Source organism: Hippocampus zosterae, chromosome 4 (genome assembly GCF_025434085.1).
Source record: "Hippocampus zosterae strain Florida chromosome 4, ASM2543408v3, whole genome shotgun sequence".
NCBI classification, from domain to species: Eukaryota; Metazoa; Chordata; class Actinopteri; order Syngnathiformes; family Syngnathidae; genus Hippocampus; species Hippocampus zosterae.
The window spans coordinates 16,250,142-16,265,034 of NC_067454.1; the positions used below are offsets into that span (position 1 = coordinate 16,250,142).

The 14,893-nt window shown below is 39.7% G+C and overlaps 1 protein-coding gene across 10 annotated transcripts in view; it reads left to right on the forward strand.

Annotated features, from left to right (window-relative positions):
- Nucleotides 1-3,553: 3,553 nt before the first annotated feature.
- tead1b (TEA domain family member 1b) overlaps nt 3,554-14,893 on the forward strand; it is a 54,975-nt gene continuing 43,635 nt past the window's right edge. For 3 of the 10 annotated variants that reach the window (XM_052063659.1, XM_052063658.1, XM_052063660.1), the window contains exons 1-2: nt 3,557-3,768; nt 4,214-4,340. The gene's annotated coding sequence lies outside the window, so the exon portion shown is untranslated. Of the gene's footprint in view, nt 3,769-4,213; nt 4,341-4,684; nt 4,840-14,893 lie in introns of those variants that run through there. The other 7 variants (XM_052063662.1, XM_052063661.1, XM_052063663.1 and 4 more) reach the window with 4 other exon arrangements.

Genomic DNA, 14,893 nt, shown 5'->3' on the forward strand with positions numbered 1-14,893 from the left:
ACGTCTTTTTATCAAATGGGATGATTTATTCCCATTTTGCTATAATTTAAAGAGAAAATTCCCCTACGGTCATATTATTCCAAATCAGTGAGCCAACCTTGATTTTTTACATTTTCTTCGCATTGTGTGTGAATAAAGCAAAAAGAGTACAGCCAGCTCAGCGGTCAAAGAGCAGAGAGCCAGCGCTTGGCCTTCGGCGACGATCTGATTAGAGAAGGTTGGCGACCAGACTAAACCAGACCAGACAGTTGCAGCAGCAGAGTATATCTGGGGGTGGGGTGGGGGTTGGGGCAGAAATGAACAGGATTACCCTAATTCGATTGTACTGTGGCTGGCCCTTAAAAAGTTGAAATCACAGGACTGCCAAACAAAGCTTTTGCTCAGAATGGGCTCAAGCTGTGGAGATGCGATGTGCTTAAAAAAGCAACAGTATCTAGTGATAATTCAGATTTCAGCGCATCATATTGGGACATACAATTCTGTAAAAGTGTTTTCTTTACACGCGGTAGATGTAAAATGTCTACACACCCCTATTCAAATGGCTTGTGTTTCTGATGTGAAAAAATGAAAACAAAATAAATCATTTTAAAGGGTTTTTTTTACCTCTAAATTGTACAATGATTTTCAAAACATTTTCGTAAGGGGTTGGGGGGAAGTTAGTAACTGCAATGAAGAGGTTGCATAAGTGTACACACCCTCGTATAACTGGGATGTGGCTGCCCTGCTTATTGGTAGTCAGCACACACCCGGCGCAATTTAAGTTACCTCTGATTATTGTGATTGTTCTGGTAGGCTTTTCCTGACACTCTTTGGTGTTCTAGCGCAAGTCTGAAGGCACATTACCTTTATTATTTTTGCTTAACCTCACCCCCAAAACAAAAAAATCCCATTTCATTGAGTCAGACATGTTGAGGGTCACATTATTGGTGGACATTTTTTAGATTTTTCTTCGTCACAAAAACCTCCTCCAAAACAAATAAAAAGGGTTACTGGATGCATTAATTCTTAACACAAGTTCTTACCTTTTTTTGTCCTTCCACTTTCTTGTAAATGATATGCATTCAACAATACACCTCAACTCAAAAGGGTCTGAATAATTGAAGGCTTATTTGGCTTGTTTCCTCAAGCCTGGGAAAAACGTGCTTTAATGCTTGTGAGTTAGATCAGATGACATGTTGGGCAGCACTCGCGTGCCTTTCTGCACGACTGCAAACCTCGACCATGATAATAATCATTTTTAAGTCAATGTTTACTTGACAGAGTCAATCAAAGCCGTTAAAATGGCAGAATTTTTGTTCAAGCTCTTGTGTTGGATCTCATAGCTCCATTTGATGACTATAAGAAACACCGCGAGGCAGTCAACACGAGAATGTAATATGTCTTGAACAAATGATGAAGTTAAAAAAGAAGTGATGCTTGAATAAAACCGAAACAAAGAATCTAGTGACAGACAAGAACGATGGGCATTTCTGTACCCTATCCTCCACTCCCTGGGCCAAACGAGCACAGACAGGCGTTAAAAGGTGTCGATGGATGTCTTCAGAGCGCCGGTCGTTCATCTTTCGCGATGGTTTTCTTTTGAGAGACCTGTGTCAAAACAACGGGCTCTCTAATGGATCGCTTGTTCAGACAGGACCATGGTTGTGTATTTGGCTGTATGGAAACGCTCAAGTGAATCTACTGAATTGCTTTTTGTTCATATAAAGCAAAGAAATTTAGAATATGAAACGTTGATGTTTTGTTGAAATTCATGTTATCGACTTTGATCTTGCAATTTTGTTGCTCGTAAGCAGCAACACGGACAAGTGGTTGAGAAAATGACGACGACAGCAATGTTGACCCTTGGCTTGTCTTGCCATCAAGGATATCATTGTTAATGAAAACAAATGAAGTAACTCCAAATAAAATGTTACAAAACATTTGTGCTAACGATATAAAGTCAAAACAAAAATGCTTTTGTAAAAAAATGGAAACAATTTGAAACTGCATCTTGGTGGTGCCCCAATCGATTGGCCACTGATCATGAGCAGCTGATTTCCGTGGATAAGTATATGGTCAGCATATGCTAATCAATATCTTTCATTACCCGTTACAAAAAACAACCACCCGCAGCTCATACTTTGCAGCCCGTTGTGCACTAGAGACCAGCCTGTGTGCGGTGGAGCCCCTCCCCGCCTCCCTTTTCCTTCACGCTGCACATTACACACCAAACCAGTGACTAATGTTTGTGCATTTTCTGCACTGTCAATTTGAAATAATGTCTTTTTGTCTATTTTTCAAAAACTAAAAGTAATACTACAATTCATAATAATCAAACTAAATCTAATAAAAATAAGTACAAACCTCTTCTAAAAACTGAAATCAAAGAATAAATGTCAAAACACATAAAATAGATGGTAACTATCATGAAAAATCCTAAATTATTATAACCCAGCTTTGGATCTGTCCAATTTCTTTGATTTTATTTTATTTTTTAGCTTCATTGCTTTTTTGTGCTGCTTGTATTTGCTAGGCTTTTGCCCAATTGTTTGTAAGAAAGGAATGGGCTTTTTTTTTTCATTTTCCTGAGCTGGATATTCCACCATTGATTCAGCAAAGTTACTGAAGCTCAAGGCAACAAGTCCGCCAGAGGTTACAAGGGTGTGCCCTCGATGAGTGCCTCCACGAGCTCAAAAGAAATGATTGACACCTCATCAGTGATGCCTTCTGTCTTGGATTGGTTGTTGTCTTGCAAATTAAATTATAGGAAGACGGGGCCATAGAGGGATGTGTTAAAAAAAACAACAAATCATTTCAGTCCTGTACTACTGCTAGATTGTACTGAATGTGTAAATAAATATGACGAAAATATTTTTTTTGTCTAGCTTCCCCTATATATACAAGGAAGCAAACATAATGGAAAACAAAGCCAAAATTATTGCAATAAGGATCCTTGAGGCCTGCTGCACAAATATGCAACTGAATGCAACTGAAGTCACCCACTGCAAAAAAAATACAAATGGCACCTCTTCACTGCACATTAAGTGATTAAGTACCAAACATCGACTGACGCTCTGCAACTCCGACACTGTACCTAGTTTTGAGGCTCCACATATAATATAGTATATTGCAATGCATTTATATTAATGACTTTTATAATGAACCAGAAAAACATGGCGTGATTGCCAAGGAAGAAGTGGATCACAACAAAGACAGGAAGGAAATGGGCAAAAATAAAGGCAGTGTGGATATTTTGAGAGGCTGTTGGCAATGACCACGCACCCCATTCACTCACTTCCCCCTGCATTTCAACCACCGAAAATATGCTCTTTGCTTTCCAGCTACATGTACGTAAATATTAAAGGATACATACAGTATGGAGTGGGCTCTCACGAGCCATGCTCAAGGTTCGTTTACATTGTAAGGATAAAACCTAAATAATTTGACCGCGACGACAGTGAGAAGTCGAACTTTCCGCGCGTCCCTGAAGGCCACAGTTCCCGGGATGTCAACGCGCCCTCCCTGTCCCTGCTCCGCTGAGCGAGGCTGCAGGGCTCCGGGATGACGCCACCTCTCGCTCCGCCCCCGACGCAAACTCGCTCTTTGCGTTCATTTCATTCCTCTTCTCATTCCGAGCATTCTTCGCATCTCTGTCAGTGAGCGAAGCGATTCACCTTCCTTGCCGACCCAGAAACACCATAATAACTTGACATTAATATTGTAAATACCCAGTAACACCACATGATCTCAAAATGGACATTTTTTTAAATATGAGATATCAATAACGAGGTAAGTTCCATTGCTAGTTGCAGGCATTCAAAGTGAACGTGGACTTCTATTTGCTGGGTTTAGTTTATGAATTATCTCATCCGGGATAGTTTGTGAAAACGCTGGCCTATTTATGTTTGTTATTTCTCCCACGGCGCGTGGAAACGGTGGGTGTCGTGGGTTAGATGGCCGACTCGCTGTTGCAACAGGCACTTTGAACGCTCGCTCCCGTCGCTCGAGCGGCGAAATCTTTTACATTTTTCACATTTTTGGAGAAGAAGGCTGCTCCTACGCCCCTTTTAAAAGCGCCACATGCCGCCTGCTCCATGTCAGATCCCCAGAAACACCCACCAGGGATTTAAGCTTAAACTAAAAACAAACAAACAAACAAAATACCCACATCTACCTCGGAAAACAGTTTTGGACAACATGACGACTGTTCTCGTCGCTCTTTTTCTATCTCTAGTTGATTTGGTCTACACTTGGGAAATTTCACCAGAGGCTTTTCGGACCACCTCGACGAAAACCGCCGGGGAGACTTGTTGCTTCGCCACCTTGGACGTTGTTTGTTCAAATCGCCGTCGAAGTTCTGTGTGAGTATATTTTTGGCTCGTACTTTTCCCTTTCGCCTCACTTTTACATGGCAGGGGAGGGAACCGGGGAAAATAAGTCAAAAGTCCGTCACTGTTTCACGCTCCCTACTTTACGTTCGCTCATGACACGAACAATGCCAAAAATAATTAAGGTATCTATATTTGAAGGGGTGTAGTTTGGCTTGAGGGTTAAAAAAACGTAAATTGACAGCGTATAGGGACTGAAACAGAAAACTATCCCGGGGCTAAAGGTTTATTTGCTGGTACATTGTCGGAGGAATATTAGCTTAAATTGACGTGTTACTCTTCGAAAAGTGGATTAATCCGCTATATGTCTGGTACTAACTCGCAGGAAATGGACGTCGAATGTTTGTCAAAATGTCATTCGCGGCGCCTTTCTTTGCCTTTTCCCACCTGCGTGTTTTCTTTGAGAGGGTTTCCTTTAGTTTGGGAATTGCCTGCTCAGCTGAAAGTGAGCGCTCTTACAAGTATACTGCCAGTAAGTAGCAGCGTCGTTAGCATTATATTTGCGGGATTTTTCCAAGCTATTAAAAAATATTGATTAATGAAAACAATGTAAGAAGCGTTGATTAAAAATTCTATTTGTTTATACCATACCTTTTTGGTGTTTCAAGATTTGACAACGTTTAGTTTGAACCAAAGCAGTGCTCTAAGATCACAAGGTCACCATTTGCACCACAAAGATATGCTGCCTTAAATCAACCGTATGAGTTTTCCCCCCTACAGCAATTTATGTTTCCCATATTGGATGTCAATAGTCAAAGTTAAATAAGCTAATTATAACGATTATTTTGCCATAGGACACGTAGAAGTACTGAGGGGAAATATACTCTCAAATATCTGTGTTTTAACACAGATTTTTTTTCTGTCTTCTTCTGTCAGAACACTGCCTGATTCTCACCTCTGTAGAGGAGGAACGAAATATAAAATGCACAACAAATTGGCATAAAGAGCTTATTATTTCCAGGAGTAATACTGAACTCGGCATAACCCCAAACATTTCACATAATAAATCTTCTCGCTAGAATTGGCTGCTTTGTAGTCACTTGATGCAATCAGGCAACCTGCTGGACAAAAGCCTGTTGAACATGTTCATAAGAATAGGGCATATTTGTAATGAGGTCCTTCCAAAATCTGTTTGCCTTTCATCACTTTTGACATGGAACAGTCTGCGTTCGTTTAAGCTTGATTTTGGGCTTTTATGGTCATACATTTTTGCAGAGACGTTAGTTTGTAATATGTAGCAGTTATTTTACATAGTCTAGTTTAAGGTTGTGTCATTTTGCTATGAGAGAAAAAAAATATTTGGGCTTGGGCTATTCTTATTCTCATCATCGACATTTTACGGGAGTGCAATGTGTTAAGTAGCGTAAATGTTTATTTCGTCAGTTAATAGTAACTTGGCAATAGACCTCTCTTTTTAATCGGTTCAGTTTACACACCATAACAGACATGACAAAAATTCAAGTTGTAAGCGTACAGACAAGGAACAACTGTTTAAATGATTGAATGTATCCATTTTGTTTAATTTATTTGTTTTCCATTTGTAGTCTCCTCTATTTAATGCCGTAGACCAGTTTTTCCTGTCTCTGTATTTTATTCGCAATTACAAGCATAATTCTCATATGTATTTGAATTATTGGAGCTTAATCTTTTTTTTTAAAGAAATCATGAAACACAACTCTTGAGTCTGATATTAATATAGTTTTATTTTGTAACTGTAAAAGTTTGGTTAATTTTCTTGAGTTCATAAATCATGACATGTTGAACTATAGAATATGCAGGCTTATAGGATCATATGTTTGCTTTCAACGATTAAGGCAAATTTTAAAAAGAGGACACTCCCGGAGGCTCCCAGACTGTTTGTACCCTGAGGTAAACCCTGGTCTAGAAAGGGAATTTTAGAGCGTGTCTGAGCGGCTGCTCAGCAGTTTGAGCAAAGCCCACTAAGGCCAGCCGAGAGTGCCACGAAAAAGGAAAAGCTGGCTCAAAGCCACTGACGTCATCTAAGAAAATGTGCTTCAAACTGGAGCCATAAATGGTACACTGGCTACCGGAAGCACTTTGGTCCTGTCAGACCTTCTTAGTTAATGCAGCACAGTTGTTGTTGCATTTTTTTCCTTTCAAAAGCCATGCAAGTTAAAAAAGACAGGCTCTGTTAGTCTGTCATGTTTCAGTTTTCCAATCCTTGTATCATTTGTAAATATAATTGAATCCAACCGTCTTGTCTCAAAATCTCATTCCTAAAATGAATTTTCTTGAAAGGTGTTTCTGCATGAATTTAAGAGAGACTAATGAAAAGAAACATACTATTGTAATCTGAGTCATCACACGGTCGGAGTAACTTTCTAAACACTGTTATAACAACTGGAATTTTTAACCGCAATGAAGACAGGATATCTGGGCTTCAACAACTTCCTCTCCCTGTGCAGCCAATTGTAGTGATCATGGTGCTCAGCCTTCGATGATTAATGGGAAACAAAGGCGTGAGGCCGCTTCATTTACTGAAAGTGTGTATAATTTTTGGCTTTTATTCAAACATATTCTCTAATCAGAGATGGCTCCAAATTTCCACATGACACCTCCTCAATAGTCGCTGCACTGTAACCAGGACTGGCAGAGATAAGGCTCTCTGGCCAAAGGTACCCAGGATTCTGTGGAGGCACAGATAAACAAGAGGGGAAGCTTGTCACATTCAAAAGCAGAACGTACCCTGTTAGTTTTTAATCGGCCTTGAGATAAATGTAAAATTGACTCTGCATTTAGTCTGCAAAGCACAATCCAACTGTGCGTCTGGTTGGAGTTTTCTTTCCTTTGGTATTTTCGTAGATGGGCGCAGTTAGAAAAGGCTGATTGCACCGTGGTGGGAGTGAACATCGTCAGGATGTTTCCAATGGAAGCACCTCTCCTCATTCCCTTTAAATTCAGCATGGGTTGGGTGCACACAGTCTGTGACCTAGCGGAGGCAGAAATGGACTCGCTAAAGTTCATGCTGGAGATTGATGCATGCAAAGTATGATTATAAGGAAGTGCAAGAAGATCTCCACTTGCGGAGTATGTTAAGTTGGCCAGGGCGATCACAGAGCACCACTGTGAAGTCTGCCTGCCACACGATCAAATTCACTAAATTCGCTTTCTACCAGCTGCGCCACAACTTAGACCTGCTCCTTGCTTGTCTAAAGTTGAGTCTACTTGCAGTCACCAAATTGGCAGGGTCTGTAAAAGAAAACGCCCTCCGGTCACCAGACCACTCAACATGGCGCAGCACGGTGTGTGATATTCCGAAACACGGTAAACAAAACTTGCCCTGTCGTGAAAATCAAGATGTGCCAGTTTTTATGCCGAGTGTACAGTATGTGTGCTGTCTCTGAAAATAGGGATAAGCGGTTCGGAAAATGAATACAATTATGTGAGTTCCCTACTCATCCTAATATCTAGGTATCTCTTGGCAAATGTTAGGATACCATTTCATACTGTTAACTAACACACACGGTTGAACTATTTGCGACAAAATCTCTCCTCCTCTAAATGTGCCGTCATTTTGCCAGTATTTTAAAACAATGATTCATTTTGTTCTCTGGATCTGTGCCACTCAATTGAAAGGCGTTCATTCTGCTTTTCTCGCATTTCCAATAATCGCACATCTTTCAAGATGTCGAGTGACCCGTCAATCACGCTGGGGTGGTACTGGCACCTGACATGTTAGCAATATTTTCCTCGGCATAAGCCACCCTTCGTCTGTCTCTGATTAACTCATCAGTCCTCATTCCTAAAGTTAACGAATCTAATCAGCGGAGGCAGCGAGTACCAGCCAATTAGAGGCAGAGGTGGGTCATGGCTTCACCATCCCTGAGGGAAAAAATGGGTTCTGACTCACAGATATTACTAAAGAGTACATAGCCGAGGGGATTTCGAAGTGGCTATATGCAATGCTGACTGAAAACTACGTGCAAATTGTTTGCCATATACTCGTGCATACCCTGGACGACACCACTGGATAAGAGTAAACATTCTAAAATGTTATTTTAAAATTTTGCATGATGAAAAGTTGTAATTGCTACTCAGGATTGGACCAGTTGGTCAACTTAGAGTTGACTTTGTCACGGCGCTCTGTATCAACATTTAAAGGTGCGACTCAATTGTTTTGGGCGACTCGGCTAATTTCCGGAGGGCTTTCGACTCGTCATCTGCTGTCATCGTTATATGAAACTTCTCTGTGGCACTTTCTGTCACTTTATGGGCCACTGTAGTGGAGTCATTGTACAATTTGGAACTTGATTGGTCACCAGCAAATTGGAATTGAACCAAAACAACTTTTAGGAGGGTGGAGACAGACAACAGAACTTACGCCGTGTTCCTTGTTTAGGAATAATGGTAGGTTGAGACTTTATTGATCTCGAAAGAAATTCTGCACATCTGTCAAATGCCAGTGAACAACACTGCTCCGTGTTACTGTGATGATGCCACAGTACGTATTTACATCGCCGATGCAGCCGTCGTCAGCTCCTTTACACATTCCACGGTGGAAACGCAGCTCTGAACCAAGCTGAACTGTACCTCTCGGGGGAAATGCAGCTCTTTTTTTTTCGCCACCCTCATGTGTGGATATCAACTGCAATGAAACCAGATAAATGACACTTGAGAGAAGCGTCTTTTTCATATTTCCAGACAATGTCATCACACAACACGGTCTTGTGTTGGGTTTGTGCCACACATTCAGAACAAAAACCAAAAAAAAAAACAAAAAACTCTAGTAATGTGACCATTTTCAGGTACCGTTACTTGATTAATGCAATGTCTTCATAAATCAGCTATAGAGCACAAAAGTGGAAGAAATAATGTTTGCCTCTAACACTGAATTATCTTTATTTACTACATCAGGAAAAGTTCTACAGTATAGAAACAAATTTACTCGTATTAATGGCACATATTTTTCTGACGCCCTCCCTTCTTCCCTCACTCTGCCCACCTTTACCCTTTTTGTTCAACTAGCCTTGCGGTCCATGTCAAATATCATATATATATATATATATATATATATGATCACCCCTGATTTCAGACATAGATTCCGATGGCACAGAGGAAGGAAAATTAAGTGTTTGATTGATGATCAGGAGTACATTTTTTGTGTGTGTGTGGTGGTGGTGGGGTATGGGGGGGAGTAGCAACGTCATCTTAAAAGGGAGACATACAGTAAATACATTGTCGTAAAATATCTAAAATATAAAACTAAACTAAACTTTTGCAGTACCGGTACTTTAATGTTTGCTGTATTTGGGGACTGTCACTGCGGGGCTTACCATATCATTTGAGTTTTGTTTGTGAGAGCAAATGTTGCACTCTTTTTTTTTTGTTTTTTTTTTGGAGGGGGGGTACTCTTCTGCTTGAACATGATATTGTACTTTACTTTTCCTTACAATTCCCTACCAAACTGTTTAAAGTATAATTCATGTCCATACACAATTTAACATGTCGAATGACTCATTTTCATGACCAGAACCTGGTATTTGGTGAGCAATAAAACTAAACACATTGAATTACATTGCACTTCTAGCAAAAGATATTGTGTTAAGTGTACTATGTAGTATCTTGCAATGGGAAGATTTTTTTTTTTTTGAGGAAACCGTGTACAGGCCGAATGATGATACAGGTCGAATGATGGCTGTAGACAAGGAAATGTAAATGCAAATGGTGGTCCTCACACTCATCTCTGTGATTTGTTTTTTCATGCCTGTCCGCACGCGTCCTGAATGAGCCTGTGGCTTCGCGCTCATAACTGTCACAAGATCCTTTATCTGACGGACCTTTATTTACAGCTTTAATTTCCTGAGCTTTATGTGTTCAGCTCGCGCGCCACGCCACTGCATTCTTGCTGTCTGGAATGCGCCGCATATTTTAGATAATATGGCAAATATCCAAGGTGTTATATTTGAAAGGTACGTTTTATTTTTACGTGTTTCAATATTACAAGAAGGAGCCTGTTTGCCTTAAATTCACAGGAAAATTTACCTTTATGGTGGACAACCTTTCAACTGTGTCTCTTTTCGGGGACTGTAGATGTGTCTGATGTTGTCCAGGCCATGTTGTTGCTACGTGGTTCTCATTCTGAGGCGGGTAGAGCGAGGGCGGCTTTGATAGAACCTGTAAATCAATCCTAGTCTCAGGCAAACAAAGATTGATCCCACAGTGGCCTGATGGTTGCTGGGTAGTGAGGGCCAGGCCTCAGGTTTGAGTGTGATGACATGAGATAGATTCACAGCATCCAAGCCTACCGGTTCAAAGGGGCATGAAATGAACACAAAGCCGTTTGCCGAGATGATCAACCTAAGAAAGTCTTGAAACCTCTTTAGTTGACCGTCCTAAATTGGTACTGCTATTGTCATCTTTCTTTTTCTTCCTTCTAGCTATGATCTGGTAATCTGCAAAAAAAATGCCCAAAATATTTCTGCCACGGCTTTTAAATTGGTTTAATTCCTATTTTTCCATTTCATTTTTGTCTCGTGAATTCAGTAGGAGTACATGTGTTTGTTTCTGTGCCACAGAAAAAACATTTTCAGTTTTCAGGCTTGGGGTCGATGTGTCACCCTGATTGAAATGAAATTCATGGTGAACTTTGGCTTGTGTGGGAAAGATGTGCACAAATAATCATAATCAGAAAGGTAATTACAAGGGTATTTGCCTAGATTTATTTTTGCATTCACGTTTAGCATTCACATGGCCTTATAAATGCATCTCAAGGTCCTCCGAGATATGTTTTCACAGACGTAAAACAATTTTCCACATTACGTTTTAATTTGCCATATAATAGAAGCTGCGATTGTGAATGCTCATCGTTGTTTGCACATTTCTCAAAATGAAATACTTTTGACATTGCTGTAATAATTATGTCTTTACAACATCCGGAAAATGTTACGTTTTTAAATCGCGCCGTAATTACGGTTTTACACATTGCGGCCTTAACTACCGCGGGTTATTATGGAGCCCACAAAAGTCATTTATGGAATCATTATTGCGCCTTCTGAGATAACAGCACAAAAGAACTCCACATGGAAAATTACATTTGAGACCTCTCATCTGCTATTTCATTACCTTGCTCTGTCTGATGGCTAAAAAGGGTTCTCTTAATTTAAGGAGCTGAATTCCACCTCGGTGAGTGGTTTATGTAATCTCACTGTAAGTATAATTTCCCATAATGCCGTGTCAGAGCTACTACTCTGCTTAGCTACCGTTGTCACTTATTGCAATGCTGGCCATCTCTCTCCCCCAGATCTGACGAGCAAGATCATTTCTATGGTGTACGCTCTGAAAGGAGGAAACTATGCAATTATCTGTAAGCCACAAGTGTTTCTATGGGTGACATTCATACTTTCCCGTCAAAAACACAATTAGGACCCGGCCCAGATTCTACGGTACTAGGAGACCCTCTTCATTGATGACTTTTAGCAGAAGCATCCAATTTAGGGATGCAAACAAGCTCATCTATTGAGGGTAGATATGACTTATATTCAAAACAATTTATTTGAGCTGATAATCAAGTCAACAAACCAAAAATAAGATGTGGAATATTTGAGAGATTAACACATCAGTTCTAGTTACGGTAGTTGTATTAAAGCAACTTTGTAGGAGTATTGAATGGACTAATCAACAAATCTCAGTTTGGCTCTGGATTCATGAATTATATATATAGATATATATATTTTTTTAACCATGTTAACAGTGTTGCCTTGGCAGAGGTCAGTTCCAATATCGTACCTTATCGGACCTGTTGCTGCTGTTAAATCAGAAAATGTATGCACCCGACATCAGGTGTCTGCACCTGAATAACCCCACTTACTATTCCTTTGTCACTGTTACTACACAAAATTGCCCCTCGCTGCATTTCACATTAACCGGGTAGAAAAATGTGACATTTCATGCACAGCACAGAATGAGTAAAACAAGGAGATGCAAAAAAAAAAAACAACAACAACACCACCCATCCACCCATACAGTACATGTAAAATATAGCAGATCAATTGTCAATTTGTATATTCATAGTAATATTAAGTTTCTCCCTGAATGTTGTAACATCTAACTTAATACAAGACTTTGTAATTAATTGTTAATATTAGAGGAGGAACTAATTCATAAAATTGTGATCAGATATTGTTACCATCTTATGGTACGTATTTTTCTCTGTCTATCCAAAGACATACAGTGGTTAACTAGCAAATTGCTTTAATGTGTACTCATTCAATGTCAGTGAATTTTTTTAACTGTCTTTATCAATTTTGAAAAAATTAACTGCATCAAGTAGACTGCAGTCCTCTATTAGGTGTAGAGAAAAGCACACAAATCTGGAGTCTGCAGCTCCAATACATCCCGATCTGCATTAAATGGTAATGGGGTTCACCTTTGGCCTGTGCCCAGCACTTTTCTGCAAATTTTCACGGGAATATTTTAGGTAGTCTTTGGTTATCCGACTGTTTGCCAAAATAGGAAGGGGAAACATTACACACAATGGCACTTTGTTTTAAAATGTTAAATTAAAAATGGATGTTATTAAGCAATATAGAACATTCAGTAAGGCACTTGACTTTGTTTATGATTGTTATCAACTCTCATTTAAAAAAAAAACAACACTATTTGAAGCACTGACATGCCTTACGGTGTGAGTAAGAAATTTACAATACTTCATCTCATTATGCTCCAAAATGACACTGCAATGTCACTTGCAAAGTATGCTCATAGTTAACACTAAGCTGCTCTGCTTGGCATGAGGATTGGCTTGAAATCCTGAAATCTTGAACATAAAGCCACATAGAAAGAGGGATGAAAGAAGTCTAGGTAGATTTAACTTGGTGTGATTGCCTGAGACATCATCATTAAGAGTGTCTCAAGGATGACAAAGAAGACCTGGTTCCTCGTTGTCCAAATCAATAGATGCTTTTACCCAGCCATCTCAGGCAAGCAATGTTATACCGTTGCTGTGCTTTGCTGCTCTATAGAAACTGCACAGAGACAGAATGGACTAGCATAGAATGTTGAGCTGTTGCAATATATAAACGTGCAATCAATGTAGGCAAGCAAGGCAGAATGACAATGTGTTTACGCTGTTAAGTGGTGCCGAGAAACTAATTAATGTACAGATTTTTTCCCCTTTAGCCTGGTAGAAACATCCTAGCTTTCCTGTCCCTTTTGGGCAGGAAATGTACCCCAACTCTTTTTAAAATACCACCTTTCCAATAAAAAAAAAAATACAAACCTAATGTGGACGTTTCTTTTACATTCAGATATGAATTTGTTTTGCATCGGGCTACAATAAGAGGAAGACATCCAGAAAAGCTTTAAAAGCTTCTGAATTTATTGAGGTTTAAATTTGGGCCCACCAACCCTTAGCACCCTTCGATTAGTTGTGAGGTAGTTTAGTAGTGTCAGCAGTTTACACACAATAACGAAATTCAGTAAATGCGCTCTCGTTCACTGGGAGTCCCCCCACACCCCTTAGGTTACACCCTTCCCCCCTTCATGAACTGACATGCTGAAAGAAACATACTACTATCCCCACTTATGGACAGCTTTTGCTATGTGAATACACTTTAACTCTTAACAATTAGTTTCATGCAATGTCATATACTGTAACTATTCATAGTTCATTATATTTTCATTTTGAGGTTGACTGTAGAATTCACAAGTGTAGTGACTATGGTGGACCTTCACAAGTTTAGCAACTAAGACCTCATAAAAGTTGGAATTTGACTGCAAGTTTTGGTGAAGGTAGGGCTTAAATGGCCTTTTTGGACATCAAACAAAATGTGTGACATCAGCTCCCGGCACACTTTGCGAGACCACATTTCAGCCAGAATCGTCACCATTTTTGAAACAATCATGTTAGTAAGACATAAACAAAACTAAATGAGAAGAATAACCACAAAAGTTACCAAAAGTAAGCAGACTTAAATTCTTACCAAAAATAAAAGTAGCTTTGAGTGCTAGCTGCTACGGTAGCTATGCACTGACTGGCTGGCTTACATATGGTTGTCGCTTCTTTTCAAAAGTCAGTGTTTTCTGCTTTTGTGACTTTTTCAGGCTTTACATTAAATTCGTGGTTGATATAATTTATACTTGTGTGTCTGCTAAATGAAGGGTAGATTTGCCAGCTCATTTTACACAACAAAACAACAATGCACCCAATCCGCCATCCGTACCTATGGTGCTACTGTTCGATATTAGTGAGTTGATGAGCAAGCCACAAAGTGGACAGTAAAAATGGCTCTCTTTTCCTTAAGTTTTACAGCATGATGGGAATCTCCCATAATATTTGGTTTTATATTCCTGTGCATGTGACATGACATCAAGGGAATAAATATATGGCCTTGAATTGTCATCTCACTGGTATCTGTATTGTATGTTTTGAGGAGCTGGGGACATAATTCAATGTAGCATACAATACATGACCATGTCTAGAATGTCTGAATGTGCCTGCATTATGAAAGCGTACATTGTGGGCTGTGTGGTTGTCTTGCATTGGCTGAACAGTGATTATGTGCAGG